The sequence below is a fragment of the Pristis pectinata genome, chromosome 27 (genome assembly GCF_009764475.1).
Source record: "Pristis pectinata isolate sPriPec2 chromosome 27, sPriPec2.1.pri, whole genome shotgun sequence".
Classification (NCBI taxonomy): Eukaryota; Metazoa; Chordata; class Chondrichthyes; order Rhinopristiformes; family Pristidae; genus Pristis; species Pristis pectinata.
In genome coordinates, this window is record NC_067431.1 from 27,347,612 (window position 1) to 27,353,643 (window position 6,032).

General features: G+C 46.9%; 1 non-coding gene across 1 annotated transcript; it reads right to left on the reverse strand.

Annotated features, from left to right (window-relative positions):
- Window positions 1-2,677: 2,677 nt before the first annotated feature.
- On the reverse strand, window positions 2,678-2,838 carry LOC127583802 (U1 spliceosomal RNA). Its single transcript, XR_007958304.1, has one exon. It is a non-coding gene; the product is annotated as a U1 spliceosomal RNA (small nuclear RNA).
- Between the last annotated feature and the right edge of the window lie 3,194 nt (window positions 2,839-6,032).

Genomic DNA, 6,032 nt, shown 5'->3' on the forward strand with positions numbered 1-6,032 from the left:
CGGAGGGCGGGCGGGCTGGCTGGCGGGCGGCGACGTGCAGGCTGCGCTCGGGCTCGGCCACTGTGACTCCGCCGCCCCGGCGCCGCCTTTTAAACCCTCGCCGCCGCCTCCATGGCCGTCCGCCGCGTTATTTTTACCCCGCGCCCTGCCGCCCGCCACCAGCCCCGGAGTCGGACCCTGCGGCAAACTTTCCGCCAATCAGTCGGCCGCCCCGACACCCCCCCCCCCCAACTCCCCACCCTCTCCCCTCCCCTCCCCTCCCGACTTTAACTCTTGGGGCGCCGGGTGAGGGGGGAATGGGAGGGGAGGGGGATGGGGGAGGGAGAGAGAGGAGGAGCGGATAGGGGGGAGGAATAAGAGAGGGGAGAGGGGGGGAGAGGGGGGGAGGGGAGCAGGTGGCGGGAGGGGAAGGAGGGTGTGGGAGCGGAGCAGGAGGGTGGGGAGTGGAGGACGGAGGGAAGGGGGGGGTGCGGAGCGGAGGAGAGGGGGATCGGAGGAGGCTTCCTCGGGCCACTGCAGTCAGTCAGCCCAAGAGGAGGCCATTCCTCCCATGGCATTCGGCTACCCCCTCTCCAAATAGTCTGGAGTCCTGACCCTCTGTCCCGCCCACCCGGGGATGAGGGAAGCTCCCTCCCACAGCCCGGAGCTCCCTCGGCCGAGGTGTCGGGGCAGATCCGAGCACCTCCAACCGTTGCGCCCTTTGCGAGGGCAGGTTCGCTCTCGTTCCGCGTCTCCCGGGACGTCCCAAAGCGCTCTACAGCCGGCCAAGTCTCCCTGGTAACGGCGGGGCGCATTCACCGGGGCACTGGGATGTCAACCCGTTCAGGACGCGGCGAGGCTGAGCGGGTTCCCGGGCTGCCCGGACCATCCGAGCGCGGGTTGCAACCCTTCCCGTCCCGGGACAGGAGAGGGGCCGGCCGGGCCACGGCGCTCTCCCTCGGCTGCTTCATCTGATGGGAGCACAACACCGGTTCCACGCTGAAGCGAGCTGAGAGTAGGGGAGAACGTCTCAGAAGCACGGATAACTTACTTTTTTTATTTAAGGCGTTGTGGTTGCTTTTTGAATCCAACCTCGTCAACCCTGTGCCACATTTGTTTTTGCCTTAACAACGTTCACAGTTATTCCCCAGATCCCATTGTCAAGTCCTGAAAATTCCCACCAGAACTCGAGAATTGTCAAGTCGGGTTTATTGCCGTGCGCACAAGTGCAGCGAGGTACAGGTACAATGAAAAACTTGCTTGCAGCAGCATCACAGGCAGGTAGCTACAGACAACACACAAAACATAAATTGTACAGAACACCGAAGAAAGAGGCTGCAAAGCAAGAGGCTGCAGAGGGTTGTAGACTCAGCCAGCTCCATCACGGGCACAATCCTCCCCGCCATCAAGGACATCTTCAAGAGGTGGTGCCTCAAGAAGGCGGCATCCATCACTAAGGACCCTCACCACCTGGGACGTGCCCTCTTCTCGTTACTACCTCAGGGAGGAAGTACAGGAGCCTGAAGACCCACACTCAATCATTCAGGAACAGCTTCTTCCCCTCCGCCATCAGATTTCTGAAACCGTCCATGAACCCATGAACACCACCTCTTTATTCCTTTTTTTGCAGTATTTACTTTGTAATTGATAGTATTTTAAGATATCTTTATTAGTCGAAACACACAGTGAAAAGCATCTTTTGCGTAGAGTGTTCTGGGGGCAGCCCGCAAGTGTCGCCACGCTTCCGGCGCCAACATAGCATGCCCACAACTTCCTAACCCGTACGTCTTTGGAATGTGAGAGGAAACTGGAGCACCCGGAGGAAACCCACGCAGACACAGGGAGAACGTACAAACTCCTTACAGACAGTGGCTGGAATTGAACCTGGGTCGCTGGCACTGTAATAGCGTTACACTAACTGCTACACTACGTGCCCGTCTTTGCACTGTACTGCTGCCAACAAAACAACAAATTTCACATTGTATAATTCAGTGATAATAAACCTGATACTGATTCTGACCTTAGTGCAAAAACACAATTAGAAATAAGTCCTTGGTAGTGCAAGAGGTGGTGCATTGTGTCCTCTCGCTGAGGGAGTTTAGGGTGTGCATGTGCTCTTGGTCACAAGATGGCGCCATTGGCCAAGAATTCCACAACATCGGAATAATTAGTTTGTAATAATAAAAGCATTCCAATAAAAAATCTTGTGTTTATATACTCAATATCCCATTATACAACAAAGATATTTTAATTTGTGAGATACAGATCAAAATCTTTTATTCTTCTTATTAAATGTTTCTTATTAATAGGTTACTCCATTATAGGAAAGATGTAGAGGCTTTGGAGAGGGAACAGAAGAGGTTCACCAGGATGCTGCCTGGATTAGAGGGTATGAGCTATGAGAGGTTGGACAAACTTGGGTTGTTTTCTCTGGTGTGTTGGAGGCTGAGGGGAGACCTGATAGAAGTTGATTTTTTAAAATCCAAAATCGACTTTATTTATCATAAAAAAACAAACTATATACAACAATAAAACAGTGCAAACCTTTACATTTGTGTACGGATCAATCATTAGTGTTACCTTTTCATATATAAAAAACAGCACCGATGCCACTCACGTGGCTCTGCTTTGGTAACCCTTCGTCAGCACCACGCTGCAGAAGAAAGAATGTCATCAGTTCTGCCTTTGAATCGAATGTCAGGGGAGAGCGCGAACGAAGTCCCCCACTACCACAAATTTTGCAGTCGAGTATCCTGCATTTGGGGACATCGCAGGCGTCAGCACCCCTGAAGTGCAATGGGATAGCCTCGTCCTGTGAGAACCTTTTTTTTGATAAAGTTGATAAATTACGAGAGGCATAGATAGGGTGGTCGGCCAGAACCTTTTCCCCAGGGTAGAAAATGTCAAATGCTTGAGGGATGTAGCTTTAAGGTGAGAGGGGGAAAGTTTAAAGGAGATTTGCAGGGTGACTTTTTACACAGAGAGTGGTGGGTGCCTGGAATGGGCTGCCAGGGGTGGTGGTGGAGGCTGATAATACAGTGGCTTTTCCACAGGCACATGAATATGCAAGGAATAGAGAGAGAAGGGATTAGTTTAATTTGCATCATGTTCAGCACAGACATGGTGGCTGAAGGGCCTGTTTATGACGTATGACGTGAAATTTGTTGTTTTGTGGAATATAATAACTATAAATTACAAAATAAATAAATACTGCAAAAAAGAATAATGAGGTAGTTGTTCATAGGTTCATGGACCGTTCAGAAATCTGACGGCAGAGGGGAAGAAGCTGTCCTAAATCGTTGAGTGTGGGTCTTCAGGCTCCTGTACCTCTTCCCCGATGGTAGTAAAAAAGAAGAGGGCATGTCCCGGGTGGTGAGGGTGCTGAGTGACGGATGCCGAGTTTATGTCATGTGCACGAGTACATGTTTGCACAGGTGCAATGAAAAACTTACTTGCAGCAGCATCACAGGCACATAGCATCAAATACATGACAACACAACATTCTATTAAATTATATAATTAAAACAGACACCTCATTAAATCACAAGTTTGCTGCTTTAACATAGAAACAAACATTATCAATATATTTATATAGCAATGGATTGTAGATTATTTGGGATGATTATTTTGGGGTTGCAGTACTATTTCCTACGGCCAGATGGCAGTGTTTGGTCTAATTTTGCAAAAGCAATTTAAAACTACTGGAACACAAAGGTCGTTCAAAGCCTGAATGTTCACTCAGATCAAAGCTGATCTGTACCTCAACCTTGTTTCCCCATCCTTTCTCCACCTACCTTACCACTTAGAACTAATAATAGTCTGCAGTTTCATAACTGAACATGTAAACTAATCTAACTTCTTGAACTTAACAAGTTCCTAAATCTTGCTAGCTGCCACAAATCCCATTGCTCTCTGCATGAAAGGATGATTCTTGGTTATCCTGCAAAATGTCCCAGCTCCAATTTTAATTCTAAATTTGTTTAGGATTCTTGTGCCAGACGAGATGGTTTATACAAATCTCCCCAGTAAAATCCTTGCATTTTAGAGAACTCAGTTGGATTATCCTTCAACTCTCAAACAAGGAATTTCCTTTCATTCAGTTAAAGTCCAATAGCATCTCACCAGTAAATTGTCATGGAATAACCTGGCCCAAGACTACTGAGAAACAAGAACAGTGTCTCCTGACTTTAAAGGGACAGATTAACAAATCTGACATAACAGATGAACTTTATTCCTATATTACATTTCACATCATCCTAAAGTGCTTCACCCACAAAAGGAAACACTTTTGAACTGTTGTCACACAAGAAGTCCTGCAGCAAACCGGCACACAGCAAGCTCCCCAGAACAGCAATCTGATAATAAGGAGGCTACGAAGGGCTGGAGATGGGTCAAGTGAGCGGGCAAAGATCTGGTGGATGGAGTCTAAAGTGGGGAAATGTGAACCTGTCCGTTGTGGCAGGAAAAATAACAAGGGCATTATCTAAAAGATGAGAGATCGCAGATAACGAATAATGCACAAGGACAGCCAGATCCCTCTGGGAAAATGGGCTGATAAATGGCAGATGGAATTTAATGCAGACAAGTGTGAGGTGATGCACTTTGGGAGGACAAACCAGGTTAAGACTCACACAGTGAACGGTAGGGATCTGAGGTGTGCGGTAAAACAAAGGGACCTGGGATTACAGATCCATAATTCCTTGAAAGTGGCATCGCAGGTGGATAGGGCTTTCATAAATCAGGGCACTGAGTACAGGAGTTGGGATGTTATGTTGAAGTTGTATAAGACATTGGTGTGGCCAAACTTAGAGTATTGTGTACAGTTCTGGTCACCTACCTACAGGAAAGATATCAACAAGCTTGAAAGAGTGCAGAGAAACTTTACACGGATGTTGCCGGGACTTGAGGACCTGAGTTATAGGGAAAGGTTGAATAGGTTAGGACTTTTTTCCCTGGAGTGCAGGAGAATGAGGGGAGATCTTATAGAGATGTACAAAATTGTGTGGAACGAGCTGCCAGAAGTGGTGGATGCGGGTTCAAGTGTAACATTTAAGAGAAGTTTGGACAGACGCATGGATGAGAGAGGTATGGAGGGATATGGTCTGGGTGCAGGTAGATGGGACTCGGCAGGAAACCAGGCTGGTATGGACTAGATGGGCTGAAGAGCCTGTTTCTGTGCTGTATTACTCTTTGACTATATGACTCGAAAAGAAAGATTTTCATTCACTATACCTCAGTACATGTGACAATAATAAACCAATTACCTAAGTCAGGTAAGTCATAGGTTTGAATCCCACTCCAAATTCGAGAACAAATCGCAGGCTCACACGTCCCCTGGGGAGAGGCTGTTGGTGGTGCCACCTTCCTAGTGAGATGTTAGATGGATGCCCTTTCTGTCCACTCCAGGTCCCATTCAAAAAGAAGCAAAGACTTCCTTGACCACAAAACCTCCCAACATCCCACTGATAATTATACTTCAACGTACATAACAGAAACAAAGTAACTGGATGTTACCACAAAGCTGTTTGTGGGATCTTGCTGTGCCCCAGCTGGCTGTATAATATCCTACAGTACAACAGTGACAGGCTTTCAAAGGCATAAAACAGATGCATTTATAAAACGTTTTGGGGTATTATAATATTGTTAAAAATACTATAAATATCTTCCTCTTCTATCCCCCTCTTGAAATAGTTGTTCTCAAGGTTCACTTCAAGACACATTTTTGCAATGAGTGAACACAGACCTGCTGTACTACAGTGGGTAATACAGATCTGCAATCTTATACTGTGCTAGACTGCACTGTTGCTTCTACTGATAAGTGCTGACTAGTCGTGGGAATTTCAGGGCCCTCTACTTTCGCACTCATAATATGATCAACAGAAAACCATTTGTAGTTCACGTCGATCACAGATATAAACACAGTCTTTCTCTCTTTTGCCATGAATCTGTCCAGAATTCATGAAGATATTGATCTATTAATATGAACACAAAAATATTAATTAATGAACCACTAACAAATCAAATTTCAGAAGCTTTATTTAAAACATTTTCCT